The sequence below is a fragment of the Coenobita brevimanus genome, chromosome 87, assembly GCF_032717465.1.
Source record: "Coenobita brevimanus isolate Jiangsu-jjx chromosome 87, ASM3271746v2, whole genome shotgun sequence".
Lineage (NCBI taxonomy): Eukaryota > Metazoa > Arthropoda > Malacostraca > Decapoda > Coenobitidae > Coenobita > Coenobita brevimanus.
The window spans coordinates 3,192,417-3,207,828 of record NC_137040.1 but is presented as its reverse complement, the minus strand read 5'-3'; positions in this window follow the sequence as shown (position 1 = coordinate 3,207,828).

Genomic DNA, 15,412 nt, shown 5'->3' with positions numbered 1-15,412 from the left:
CTGTGCAGGTTCTGCTGGCCGGAGGGATCTCGGCTCCTTGTGTCAGGGGAGTAATTGGTGTTTAATGACGAAAATGCTGGTGAGTAATTAGGCCTCATTAATGGTGATTTAATCTTGGTTGCATATAATTACCCCCGGTGATGAGTGCTATAATGGCCGAACCGAAATCGAGTGGAATCCCAAACGGTGGATGAGTACGAAGGGTGATCAGAAAGTAATGACAGTTCGTGCTATAACATGAAAACCTTGAATGATGGGAGGTAGGGGAGCAAGGAGAGTGCAGAGTTGCCTGTCCTTACGAGTTTGAACTTGTCGCCGTATGCCTGACTTTTCTTGTTTTATTGTTGTGAGTGAATGCTTCACTCTTGTTTTTGCTCTCTGGCCAGAAACATGGATTACTCGAAAGAAGGCTGCACGTTCTACATTTTTACGAGGTGGAAACTGGGAAAGAAAGCAACAGAGATTCGAGGGGAATTATTACAAGTTTATCCAGACACTACTCCTTCCCTGGAACCTGTTTCCCGCTGGATTCGTGCTTTCACAGCAGGAAAAACTGAATTGAAAGATGAACAACGCTCTGGACGCCCCCGGACATCCGTGACCGAAGCAACAACTGTCCGTGCACGGTCCATCATTGACGAGGATCCAACTGTAACTCTTAGGTTCTTATCCTTGGAGCGTGATATCAGTTATGGGAGTGCATATGACATCGTGCATGAACAATTACACCTGAGGAAGAAGTGTTGTCGATGGATACCCCATTTGTTGACTGATGAGGAAAAGGCTGAACGGGTGAGGATTTGTCGTGTCTGGCTTGCTGAATTTGAACCAAATGGTCCAAAACGGTTCTCAGATGTTGCTACTGGAGATGAGTGTTGGTTTTCATTCTTCACAACCCGTGACAAGCAGTCAAACATGGTGTGGTTGGGCGATGAAGACCCTCGACCTCAGATTTTGAAGGAAGAATTTCGCAGCCGGAAGCGCCTTTTCACCATCTTTTTCAATTCTCAAGGACCAATATGCGTGGATGTGATGCCTGAAAAGTCCACTATCACAGCCCAATACTACAAAGACCAGGTCCTTCCACAAGTCTTGGAACACAAGGCCAACACCGCACCAACCCGCCGTCGGTCTCGCCTTTTGCTGCACCACGACAATGCTGCACCCCACAAAGTTCGCCTCACTATGCAGTACCTGGAACAACAAGGTATAACTCTGCTCCCCCACCCACCCTACTCCCCTGACCTGGCTCCCTGTGACTTTTGGTTGTTTCCAAAAATTAAATCTGCCATCGCTGGGAAGCAATTTCATCGCATCCAAGACTTGGCACGGACCGTCAATTCAGAACTCCGAAGTATACCGTCTTCAGAGTACCACGCTTGCTTCATGAAGTGGAGAAAGAGAATGGAACGCTGCATAGAGGTTGGAGGGGAGTACTTTGAAGGAATGTGAGTCATAGTTTGATAGTTCTTCATGCTAATAAAAGTTTATGGACTCACTGTCATTTCTTTCTGATCACCCCTCGTATAATAGGAGCCATCAGCGAAAACCCATAAAGGCGTCATTCATATAGAAGTTACAGCATGATATGATCTTACAGTGGGGTTCAGTTATGTCTTCATCATCATCATCATCATCATCATCATCATCTTTATTATCGTTATCATCATTATCACCGTCGTTGTCGTCACTGTTGTCATCATCAATGATTTAGTAAAAAAGGAAGAGCTGACAGAAAGAAGTTACTCGCATTTTAGGTGAAAAGAAAGGTAGTGATATGGATACCTGTAGGTGGGTAGTGTAGGTAAAGGTAGGTTAGACTAGGGTGTAGATTGCCTGGCTAGGTTAAAAAAGGAAATTAAAGTTGTTGAAAAGAACGTTGTAGAATATAAGTGAACGGTGTAGGTTAGATAGGTAAAGGTAGGTTAGAGAGGAAGGTATAAATGATGAAAAGGGAAGAGTGTGGTAGAGCTTAGATGGTTTGGTTAGGTTAGTTGAGATTAAGTTAGAGTTAGGTTAGAGAAGAAAGACAAAGAAGGCGAAAAGAAAGGCTGTGGTGAAGTAATGGGTGATGTAGGTTATTTCTCGCCCACAGGTGTTCCTTTCTTATGTTCCTGTCTTGTCTGAGTCACCTGTGAACACCTTGATATAGTTCAGGTGTGTGTGTGTGTGTGTGTGTGTGTGTGTGTGTGTGTGTGTGTGTGTGTGTGTGTGTGTGTGTGTGTGTGTGTGTGTGTGTGTGTGTGTGAGAGAGAGAGAGAGAGAGAGAGAGGGAGGGGGGACAAAATTCATCATCCCACTGGAACTTCTCCCTCCTCTCTCCCAACCTGTCTCTCCAAACTCCCCCTGCTTCCCAATTCTCCCCCCCCCCCTCTCTTCCATCCTTCCTCTCACAGTTTCCCCTCCACAACGCTCATCATATCATTCCTCCCCCTCCTTCCAACCCTCCTACTTCCTTCTAGATCATCTCTCACTTTCCTTCTTCCTCCTCCCACACCTCCTCTCCTTCCTGCCCTTCACGCATCCTGTCCTCTACTGGATCATTCCCTCCCTCCTGCATCCCCTCCCTCCTTCCCTCCATCGTTTCCCTTCTTCTGGTTGCCCCCCTCCTTCCATCCTTCCCCCCATTCTCATTTCTCCCATCATCCTCCCTCCATCCTTACCTCTCCCGGGCGCCCCTTCCCTGTTCTTTCCTCTCTACTGCACATCCTAAGCCCTCGTAGCCCTATCCATACGTTACTGCAACCTTCATCACCCATTCCATCCTACCCTCTCCCTTCTTCTTTCCCCCTCCCCTTCTTATTCATCCTCCTCCTCACCATTCTTTCTCCCTCCTTTCCTCCTCCTTTCTTTTCCGTCTCTATCCTACCTTTTCTCTCTCTCTTCCTCCCCTCCTCCCTCTCACCTTTCAGTCTGTCTTATTAACATGTCATCAGATCATTCCCTTCCTCCTCATCATCATTATGCTTCCACTTCTCTTCTACCCCTTCTCATCATACCCTCTTCTTCCCTCCTCTCCTTCCCCTCTCTCTCCCTCCCCTACTTCCCACCTCCCTACTTCTCTCCCTCCCTCCCATTCCTCTCGCCTCAGTCCTTCCCTTCCCTTCCATCCCGCCTTCTCTCCATCCTGCCCTCCCTCCTTCCCCCTCTGCCATTCCCCTCCGTCTCCCCTTCTCTCCCCCCGCCGCCTCCAGTGCTCGTGTTGGCGTGAATCATCGAAGGAGGGGACACTTAGAATTGCATGCCCCTCCACCAACTCCTCCACTCATCATTCTCCATTTTCTCACCTCCCCACTCTGAGTCTCGTTCTCTTTTAAACTTATACTTAGGGAAAATGTTACTTCCTTTTTACTGTTCCTTATTGGTGTTGGTGTTGCTGTTGGTGGCTTTTTCGTTTTTCTTATCAGCGTTCCTTGTCACAGCCTCACACCTCTTTCTCCGAGCCGATTGGCCTGGTGTATCAAGCACCTGTCTCGGATGTTCGATCAAGGTTCTCAAAATTAATAGCAGAGCCTCCAGAGTGTGAAATATACGGGCGAATAACCACCGGAAGACGGGCGCAGAACCACCGGACACCAAGACATCCATCCTTATTGTGTGTGTGTGTGTGTGTGTGTGTGTGTGTGTGTGTGTGTGTGTGTGTTAGAGGGAGTGCAGCCAAATGGCAGAAAACAGGGCGAGGTGGAAACGATTTGTTTGTAGTCACCCCTTGCGGGATTAAGGCGTCTGTGTATAGAAAGATAGATTGATTGATTGGTAGATAAGATAGGTAGATAGATAGATTGATAGGTAGATAGACCAATGCCAGTTACACAATCTCACTTTAAGTGTTATACATCTTTTTTTTTCTTTTTCTTTTACCTCCAGACAGTTTTGTGAGTTTTGTTTTTCATTCTCTCACCTTCCAGCCATGCGCCCACATTTTGTAACTTCCAAACATTTATATATACCATACCAAATTCTTTTCGTTTTTCCGTTTATATTTCTTTTCTGTCATGCAGCCTCATCAATTATCATCCCTACTACTCACTTAGGGTTTGCATTTATGTCACAAATATCTGAAACCTGGCAAATGTCTTTAATGAAGCCTTGCATATGAAACCTCTGGGGGACCAACCGGGAACACAACTGATTGGTTTTAATTGATGTCCTCTGAGAAGGTGCTTTGGCCATTTTTGTACTACGTCCCTGTCCGTCAGATTTCATTAACATAGTACTCTAATTGGTCTGCTAGATTTCGCACCATAATCCATTTACCAAATTCTTCTGTACATAGTTCTTCAGTATCTTTTTTTTTTTTCTTCTTTTTTTTTTTTTGAGGGGGGGGAGGCACTTTTATGACTTTGCCTCCGGTATACGGATATTTTCATGGGTGTTTTAGACTTAATTCCATGTTTGCTTTTGCGTTGTTGCCTTTGTTTTTATTTATATAGATAGATAACTAGATAGATAGACAGATAGACAGATGGATAGACAAATATATTTTATTTTTTTGTCGAGGCTACCTGGAGTGGAGACAAAAAGTTGAATGATGATAATGATGATGATGATGATGATGGTGATGGTGATGATGATGGTGATGTAGGTGATGATGATGATGATGATGATGATGATGGAGTTGACATTTAGTACACAGCATTTCGACATCCTCTGACAACAGAATATTGGACGACTTTGTTTTATATATCCCCGTTTTTGCGCCGTTCCATTTTATTTCATTTTCCTTTTTCTTTTTTTTTCTCCTTTTCTTTTTTGTGGGCTGAGTGAGAGTGTCTGGGGTGGAGGCGAAAGGTGGGAGGTGACGCGACCCTGAGACCTTCCTACACGAGGCATGTTTGTTGGGTTCATAGCTAGGCATATATCTTTTGGCGATTTATGTCTGTCTGGTTCTCTCTCTCTCTCTCTCTCTCTCTCTCTCTCTCTCTCTCTCTCTCTCCCATTTCTGTGCCTTCTGTTGCGTTATCAGGAGGCCTGATATCACCTCTTAACGCTATATTTTCCTTCATGTTATTTATCCCATTTTATTATCAACATTTTCATCATCATTTACAAGAGAATATCGAGACAGAGTATACGGAATAAATCGCTTAGAAATATGTATTGCGAAATCTCCAAATCCACATAAAATACAATTCAATTTATATATGTTTCTGCTTCAACCCCTTCAGTCCAATGGCGTCTTTTCATTGTTTTTCCAGACGATTTTTTTTTGTTTTTTTTTTTTGTTCAGGGGAGACTCTTCGAAGTTTCAGGGGTTGGAAATTGCATCCGTTTACCCCATTAGGGGAAGAAATATATCCCCAATATATATGAATTTGGATGGAGATGACAAGAGAGAGAGAGAGAGAGAGAGAGAGAGAGAGAACACGTCCTCGGGGTGAAGGAGTTAAGTTTAGGTTTTTCAGGAACTATATCATTCCATCCTGTGCCATAGAAAAACAAGTACACGTTCAGAATATTCCTCGTCCTCGTCCTCTTCCACATCATTCTCGTCATCATCATCATCATCATTATCACTTTTATCCCATTTCCACCCTTATGCATGGGGTGATAAGGATCTAAAAACGGTAAAAATGAAAACACAGAGGCTGTACAAGAACTATCATCAGAGTACCGACGAAAATGGGATGCCCATTCCCCTCCACATTTAGGGGTAGTTAAAGCAAATATTTTCTTACTCCAGAGACCTGAAAGACAAGGGATAGGCTTTGGAAATGAAATATAGGCCTACTCACACGGCTTCATATGTTTTTCTTTCGACGTAGCAGTAATATCATTGACGTAATCGTGCTGAAAGGGTTTTGTTTTGTCCTCTCGCGACGCCTGACTGATCTATTACTGTGTTTTCCCCTCCTCTTCCCTTCCCTTCCCTTCCCTTCCCTTTCCCTTTCCCTTTCCATTCCTTTCCTTTCCCTTTCCCTTTCCATTCCTTTCCTTTCCTTTCCTTTCCTTCCTACCTCCCCCTCCCCCTTCTTCCCCACTTTACTCCCATCTTCCACCCACCTTCCCCGTCTCCCCTTCGGTCGCATTCATATTTTCCCCTTATCCTGCCCCCACCCCTTTCTCTCCCCTTCGCCTCTCCTTTCTCCACTTTCACCCCCTCATTCCTTCCTGCATTCTGTCATTCCCCCCTCCCCTGTCCCCTCTTGTTACCAGTTTACTCCCTTCCATTCGTCCCTCTCCCTCCCCTTCTTCCCTTTTCCTCCTCTTGTCCTCTTTCCCTGTCTCTCACCATCTTCCCTATCCCTCACTTTCCCATCTCCTATCCCTCTCCCCTCACCCTCCCCTCCTGCTAGTCCCCTCCCACCCGCGAGAGACAGCCACTAGACAGAGGGGGAGAGAGAGTGTGAGAGAGAGAGCAGAGGGTGAAAAAGAGTGACGCATTTAGCTTTCAACAATTTACATACAAATGACAAAATTATCCAGCGAAGAGGAGGAGCATGCTGGGTTCATGGTGATCATTACGGTCATGCACACTCTAGTCTCGTCCACCTAACCTGGTCATGCGGAGGATAGTATGGGGCATGATAGTAATGGGTATAGGCAGATAGTTATGGGATAGAGAGTTAAATAGATATTGTGTAGGTTTAGCTATTTATAAGTATGTGGTTATGTGTAGCGTTTATGATGTATATGTAGCCCAGTGAGTTTCATATTATAGCCCAAACCAGGAATTATGTGTAGTTATGTGTAGTCGTGTGTAGTCTACTAATGTTGACCAGTTAGTAATTTAAGTGTAGCTGTGTCCAGAGTTATACATATGTGTAGCCCAGTCACTTCATACAGCCTTGCACATCGCACAAGCCAGGTATTATGTGAAAATAATCGTAGTCTAGTTATTTATCATCAGGTTATACATTTTGATATAGTTATGTCCAAAGTTATACATGTAGCCCAGTTGGTTTCATATAGCCCATGCAAATCGCCCCAGCCAGGAATTAATGTGTAGTCCACTAAATATTCACTTTATTTACAAATCCACTTCCAATTTAGCCGGGCCCACACTACAGTACACCGCTCAGCCCGACCCATAAACAATTTGGCCAAGTTCGTGCGCGTTTCACTCAGTTTCGTATAGTTTTAATCAACCCCTTCACTTCGAAAGGTCTCCACTGAGCTGGAAAAAAAGCCTGGAAAAATAGCCTGGAGGTTGTAGAGGCAAATTGATAATGATCTCGGGAATAATGGTGAAGTTAATGGAGATTGTATTTATCCTATTCACCCCTGGAGAGGATTCTAATAGAGGGACGCCTTCACGTGGATGCACCGATATGACTGGGTGGTGGAGCTGACTGGTTATAGGAACATCCCTCAATCCCTCCCCCCCCCCCCCGTCAGACGAAAGGAGAATGGTGGACTACGGAAGAAAGGCAACTACCTGGTTCGCGTTGAGATGAGTCTGGGGTTGCAACTACTACTACTACATCGGGAAAAAAAATCCCTACGGTTTATAAATCGTCTTACAGTAGCCGCAGTGAAAGGGAAAAATCGTCATTGCGGTGCAGGAGTGATTGTCCACTGTGAAATGATAAGTTTTACACCGGAGGATTTTGTGTCTGAAGAATGGTGAGTAATGAGCTGAAGTCTGTTCCCGGTGAGGTATGGACCGGAGATTTATGGTGCAAAATACGATACGCACGTAAATTTCACCTCCCATTCCGTTTATATACCATCTCTAACTGGTACCCGACGCTGGATCCTGTGAGGGGTGGTCTCGTGAAAAGGATCATGCACCTGAAGAATGTGCTAGAGTCAATTCGTGGTGAGGTATGGGACTGCTACTCATGTCAGAAAATACGATACAGAGCCTCGATTTTTCATCCCCATTTGATTTCTTTTACCTGTCCATTACCCGACACGGAATCCTGCCAGAGTTGCCCTGAGCACAAGGATCTTTTGCGTGAGATATGGTGGCGTGTGTGTGGGAGTCTGTTTACTGTGAATTGTAGGCCGATATCGCCGAAATCCGTAAAAAATTTCATAGTCACGTCATATTCGTTCTAGACTTTGTTGTTAACTGATACTCTTGTTATGGGTATGTAGTTAACATGGATATCATTTGGCCCTAGAGGAATGTTACATATCAGCCAATCAGAATATGTGCTGCAGTTTAGGCTTAGTGCATGAGATTTCATATTGATTTTGGTTAGAGTTGAGATGTGATACGATAATAGTTTTTTTTTATGTGTAAGTGTTTGGTACATAGTTAAACATGAGTACAAGTGGCAAGCCTGTATCAGTCCCCGTAACGAGAAGCAAACGGTAGAGATAACTTTTAGCAGTAACGATAATAATACTAAGACACCCACCGCCACCATTACGCACAAGAGCAAACATCGAGGGAGATCAATACTTCCCTTGAGCACACCGACAGCTGGCACTCCTCAAACATCGCCCATGCCAGTACACACACTTTCTTATAAACTCCTGTCGTGTTGTTTAAAAAAAAAAAAAAAAAAAAAAAAAAAAAACAGCCATACCGAGAGTTTTATTTATTTTGCTGACTGGTGATTATGTTGAGCTTCAAGAAGACCTGTTTTATTGAATGGATAAGAAGCAGTTAACAGTGACGCTATTTTGTTATCTTTTTTCATGTTATTTGCGACGCCAACAAAGATAGTTTTGTTTAAGGAAGACCTACGGTAGTGAAGGGGTTAATATGAGCATAACTACGTAGGCTGTATCTATGCCCGTAACGAGAAGCAAACATAACCATTAGCAATAACAATAATCATAAGACACTCGCTGCCACCATTACCCTCAACAACAAACAGCGAAGGAGACAACATACCGCCCTTGAGCACACCGCCACGGGGCCCTCTGCAAACACCTCCTCTGCCAACATACTGCCGCCCCGCCCGCCGTAGTTTACCCAGGTGTACACGGAGAGCCAGGTGTTTCAATTAGCAGGCCAGGTGTTATGCAATTAGGCTGAGTCGTAGGTGTGGAATTTACGCCTATGGTGAGACAAGGGGCCTTCCATTTGCGCTAGGAGTCGAGGTGCGGAGATGGTGTGTGTGTGTGTGGGGGGGGGGTGTATTCGTTATGTTTGTGCATATTGCTTTTGTATGTCACTACTGTTTACTTATGATGTGACTTTGTGTATTTTTGCATATAAGGGGAAGGGGGAGGGGTATTGAGAGCTATTCAGGGGGAGAAAGGAGAGGTGAAATGGAGAGGAGGAGAAATGACTGGAAACGTAGCAGGAGCAAAGGTTAAGATAAGAGGAAAGAGACACTGGGATGGATATGACGGGATACGGAAAGGGTTTTGAGTATTATTAGTTTTTTTTTTTTCTCCACCAGTTTCTGGACATTTATCACGCAATTTATTTAATGAAATTTTGGATGATGATGATGATGATGATGATGATGATGATGATGATGATGATGATGATGATGATGATGATGGTGATGATGATGATGATGGTGATTTTTCCGTGCACTGCCCTCTAACAGCTTCCCTAAAACTTTTTCCAGATGTTTTGTTCAGTAACTATTGCTATACAGTATTAGATTCTTTCAATTTTCTCCTTAAACCTCATATCCGTCTGTCTTCTTCCAGCCCCTTCCTTCTGTCCTCTTCATCTCCTCCCTGTCTTCCTCTCCTCGTTTTCCTCCATCGTTCTCTCACTCTCCCCTCTTCCTCCTCTCTTCTTCCTCTTCCTTCATCTTTCTTTCGTTCTTCCGCATCTCCTCCCCCCTTCCTCTCGTTACTCGTTCTCCCCTCTTCCCTGTATTCTTTCTCTCTTCCCTCTTTTCGTCATTCATACTTCTTCCTTCTCCCTGCCTCTTCTTTGGACTTCTCTCCCTCTTCATTCTCCCTCTTTTTTCTTTTCCTCCCACTTCCTCTTCCCTTCCTCGCCTTCCCTCTTCTCTGCTTTTCTCTTCCATCACATTTTACCTCCGTCTCCTTCTTCCTCTTCCTCCTCTTTCAGGTTAATTCCCCCTTTCCCTCCCTCTTCCTTCTCTCTCTACCTCCCTCTTCCTCCTCTTTCGGTTTAAATTCTTCTTTTTTATCCTCTTCTCTCTTTACTCTTCCTCTTACCGTCGTCCCCCTTTTCCTCTTCCTCGTCCTCTTCTTTCGGTTTAAATTCATCATTTTTTCTTTCTCTTCTGCCTTTACTTTTCCTTCCTCTTCTCTCTCTCTCTCTCTCTCTCTCTCTCTCTCTCTCTCTCTCTCTCTCTCTCTCTCCTGTGCCAAGTTCCCAATCTACCCGCTGTCTACACCGTTCGAGGTTCTCCCTAGTGCCTTCTCACTCACCCATGTTTCTCTCTCTCTCTCTCTCTCTCTCTCTCTCTCACACACACACACACACACACACACACACACACACACACACACACACACACACACACACACACACACACACACATTTCACCCCCCTCCTCAATCATTTCTCTCATCTCTCTCAAACTCTCCTCTCTCTCCTCTCTCTCTCTCTCCCTATCTCCCTCTCCTCCAATTCCACCCTTGCACCAGAGACTGCCACATATTACGTAAATGCGTCTGTAAACACGACATGGAGGCCCTCTATCATAATTTACAATGGGTGGCATAATTTACAGGCCCTGGATGAGTTAGAAGGAAAGCACCCGTCTAATTATGCTCGACGGGGAGGAGTGGGGAGGTTGGGGAGGGCAGGGAGGGGAGAAATGAGGGGGGTTTGGAGGGGGAAAGAGGGAGAGGAGGGTTGAACTGGAAGAGGAGGGAGGAGGGGGAGAGAGATGAGCAAATGGGGAAGGTTTGGAGTAGTCTGGGAGAGGGAGGGGAGAAATAGGGGAGGTTTGGAGAGGAATATTGGGGACGAGAGGGAAGGAGGACGAGGAGAGAAAGCGAGGAGAAATGGTGGAATAGTTAGAGAGCGATTTAGGAAGGGAAGGAGAGGGGGAGGTCGGGAAGCGAGGGAAATGGGAAAGGGCTGCAGGGGGATTGGAGGAAGGAGGGAGGAAGGGGAGAGTGGGAAATGGGGAGGGGTTAGAACGTGGACTGGAGAAGGGCTTGGGGAGAGAGGTAGGAAGGAAGGAGAGAAATTTGGGAGGACGGGGAGTTTGAGGAAGGGAGCGAGGGAGGAGAGAGAGAGAGAGAGAGGGAGGGAGAGAGAGCGAGGGGATAAATGAGGGAAGGTTGGAGGGGGATTGGGGGACGGAGGGGAGAGACGGGTAGGGTGGGGAGGGGAGAAATGGAAGGGTTAGGACGAGATTGGGGAAGGGAGGACATGAGGAGAGGGAGAGAGGCAGAGGGGGAAAATGGGTTAGAGGAAAAAGAGAGTGGAAGGGAAACTTAGATGGGAGGAAGATGAGGAGAATTAAAAGAGGAAAAGTGATTGGAGAGGAGTACAAGAGGGGGAAGAGAAGGGAGTGGAGAGAAGAGTGATGAGAACGTAAGAAGGGGGAAGAGAAAGAGGAAAGGAAGGAGGAGAATGGAAGACGGGGAAGGGAAGTAGAGAAGATCGAGAACTGGAGAGATGAAGAAGGTAATGGTGGAGGAGAAGAGAGGGAGGATGTAAGAGAAGAAGAGGGAGGGATAGAGGAAAGGAGAGAAATGAATGGAAAGGAGAGAAAAATGGGGAGGTGGGGGGCATATAAAGGGGGAGAGGGGATACAGGAATAGGTAGGAGGGAGGAATAAGGGAGAAGATCTGGGAAAGGGAAGAGGTTTATGGAACTAGAGAGAGGGTGGAGGGAGAGGCGAATGGGAGAGAAGATCAGTGAATGGTAGGGGAATTGGGGGAGGAGGGAATGAGGGGGGATAGCAGAGAGGACGGGTGATGTTTGATAGGGGGAAGAGGGTATCGGAGAGATGGGGAGGGAAAGTGGAGAGAGGGAAAGGATGAATAGGGGATAGGAAAATTAGAATTGAAGAAGGAAAAGGAAGAGGGAAATAAAAAAGGGGAAAGGGGGAGGCAAAGGAGAGGATGAAGAGGGAACAGAGGGGGAAGGGAAGGAAGGTGTGAAAATAGGGAGGGGGAAGGGAAACTGGAGAGGAGAAATTAAGAGGATGATTGTGAACTAGAGTGAGAGGGGGGAGAGAGAAGAAGGGAGAACTGGGGGGATGGGGAAGGGGGACGGGGAGGGTAAAGTAGGAGGGAGGGGGTATGGGAAGGATGGGGAGTGAGGGGAAGGGAGAGAAGGGGAGAGTGGAGGGAGGAGGGGGGAGGAGGAGTGGATGGGAGGGCTAGGGGGTGTAGGAGGGAGGGGTAGGGGGATACTCATTTGCATGTGCAGGTACGTAATTGCAGGCAGAGAGAGAGAGAGAGAGAGAGAGAGAGAGAGAGAGGGTGGGGTGGGGGGGAGTGTAGCAGGCAGTACTGTTCGCAAAAACTATTCATTAAATTTTCTGGCACTAATTCCTATCGTTCCTCCTCGTTCACTCTTCCCTCTCCTTTCCCTCCCCCTTCTCCTCCTCTTCCCCTTCCCTCCTGTCCCTCTCCGTTCCCTCCTTCAGACCTTCCCTCCTGTCCCACTCCCTTCCCTCCCCCCACCCTTTCCCTCCTCTTCATCCCCCTTCCCCACATGCAAACCTTCCCTCCTCTCCAGCTGCCTTCTTCTCCCCTCCCTAACCTACCTCTTCACCCCTCTCCCCCTAAGACCACTTTCTCACCTCCCTCCCCCCATTCCCCTCCTCTTTTCCCTCCCCATTCTCACCTCGCCTCCCCATTTCCTCTACTCCTATTCTTCCATCCCCCTCCCTTCTTCCCATCCTTCCCCAACTCCTATTCTTCCATCCCCCTCCCTTCTTCCCATCCTTCCCCAACTCCTATTCTTACATCCTCCTCCCTTCTTCCCATCCTTCCCCAACTCCTTCTGTCCCCTCTTCTTCCTCAGCCCTTTCTTCCCCTTCCTTCACTTTGCCTTTCCCGTATTTTCTTTTACATCCTCTCTTTTATTTTTTTCCTTCCTGTCCCCCCCATGTACACTGGAGCTCTTTTCCCTCTTCCCCTTCCCTACTTCTCTTCTCCCCATCCCATCTCTTCCCATCCCTTCTTTTTCTTACCCCATCCATTACTTTATGTCACCTCTAACCATTCCTTACTCACTCCTGTGCATTTCGCTCCCCTTCTCTACCTCCTCCCTTCCCCACTCTTTTCCCCTCCCCTTCTCTACCTCTCCCCTTCCCCTCTTCTTTCACCCCCTTTCTCCCTCTCCATATTCATTCTCTTCCTTCCACCCCCATTCTTAGTACACTCGTCCCCCATCTGTCCTTCCCTGCCTTTCCATTCTTATCACCCCTCTTCGGCCCCCTACCCCTCTCTACCCCGCCTCCTCCTTCCCACACCTCTCGCCCCATCCTCGCACCTTTCTCCCCCTCCTTCCCCTCCCCACCTCTCCTCCCCCTCCCCTTCCCCCCTACCTGCACTCTAGCCCCTCACCCTAACTCATTTCACCTTCACATTATCATAACTCACAACACCAACAACAACGCCCCATCTCTCTCTCTCTCTCTCTCTCTCTCTCTCTCTCTCTCTCTCTCTCTCTCTCACACACACACACACACACACACACACACACACACACACACACACACACACACACACACACATCCTTTTACGTAACAGCGCAACATAATTCTTTTCGTTTTTTCTTAGACGCGATTCCGATGCCCATTTTCTGTTGACCCATATCGATCCCAGAGAAAACGTGTGGTGGGTAAATCGCTGTAGGGACGTATTTCACCGATATAGCCCAGGAATAACGACCAAAGTGCATTCCTGAAGAGATGAGGGGTGTAGGGGTGGGGGAGGAGGTGGGTGAATGAAAGGGGTGGGGGTCGGGGAGATAAGAAAGGGGTGGGGATGGGGGCTTAGTCGTACTGTTCGGATTGGTGTGTGTGGTTAGGCATCAATGGTTATGGGATTAGGACAGCGTTAGTGGGATTAGGACAGCGTTAGTGGGATTAGGACATCATTTGTGGTATTGATGTCATTGATGTAGCTGTGATGTTATTAGCCCCTTCAATCCGATTACTTTTTAAATTCTTGCTACTTTCAGACGATTTTGGTTACATTAGGAAAGAGATCTTGTAGTGAAGGGGTTAATGGAGGGTATATCTAACCCCCCAGGTCTAAAAAAAAACACCTCGGAAGCTGAAGAAAATCGTCCGTGGCTCGCTGAAGAAAACCGTCTGAGGCTCGCTGAAGAAAACAGTCCGTGACTAGCTGAAGAAGAATCGTCCGTGGCTAAAGCTGAAGAAAATCGTCCGTGGCTAGCTGAAGAAAATCGTCCGTGGCTAGCTAGAATAAACCAACCATTTTTTTTTTTTTTTCTGATTGAATATGTTAAAATCTAGTTGCCATTTCTTCATATCTCCATTTTTCTTGTTTTTTCTTTATTCTCGTTGTTTTGTTTGACGGTGTTGTTGCTTAGTTGTTTAATTATGATGATTTTCTTCTTTTCCATCTCTTATTTATTGATGCATGTTCATTGATTTTTCCCTCTCCACTCGCCCTTCGTCTTATGTTGTGATGATCCAGCGGAGGTTATATAATTTTTGGTCAATATGTTTGTTTGTGTTGTACTTCCTTACACACACACACACACACACACACACACACACACACACACACACACACACACACACACACACACTTTTTTTTTTTATCTAGCGGGGGTAATCATTTTCTTGAGTTTTACATCCCCAAATTATTATATCATTAACCCTTTGCCAGTTCGCGTGTCAGTGTGGCCTAATTAATCTGTTTCAATTTTTCTTTCGCTGTTTGTCTGATGTCACGTTGGGTTAGAGGACTGTTTTTCGCTGCCCATTAACGTTATTTATCTTTATTTGTATTCCCCGCCGCCTTCACTGCTTGCGGTATGTCTATGTCTGTCTCTTCTGTCTGTCTGTCCCTCATTTCCTTCCCTCCATCTTCCCGTCCGTCGTTCTCCTCCGTGAGCGTTACTGATTGGTTCATTTACGTGTGTCATTTACACCGGCGAACCATGCAAGGTCATTTGAAACCTTAGTTAGTGTGTGTTAGAATGTGCTGTGATTAATGTTTTATTAGGTTTTAGCCTTGACATAATTCTGGATCACTGTGAGTAGTTTGGTGTGTGTGTGTGTGTGTGTGTGTGTGTGTGTGTGTGTGTGTGTGTGTGTGTGTGTGTGTGTGTGTTTGTGTGGGCGTTTGTGTGCGAGCTCACATTAAGAATTTTAGCCATCTCAGTGCCATCGTTAGTCACCCATTCGTGGTGATCCGTTCGTACCTTGTTATTTCAGGTGTTACTAAAAGATTCCTCTGAACGTCATATTTTTTGAGGCAGATAGAGGCAGTGAGACAGAAACGAAACTGTCAGCTGTACAGACAAATAATTCCTCCCTATAACCTTGTAGCAGTACTCCTGGGAACAGAAAATATTACTTACTGTCTCATCACTCCATACACTGTCTAAAATAAGGGCAAAGACAGGGAC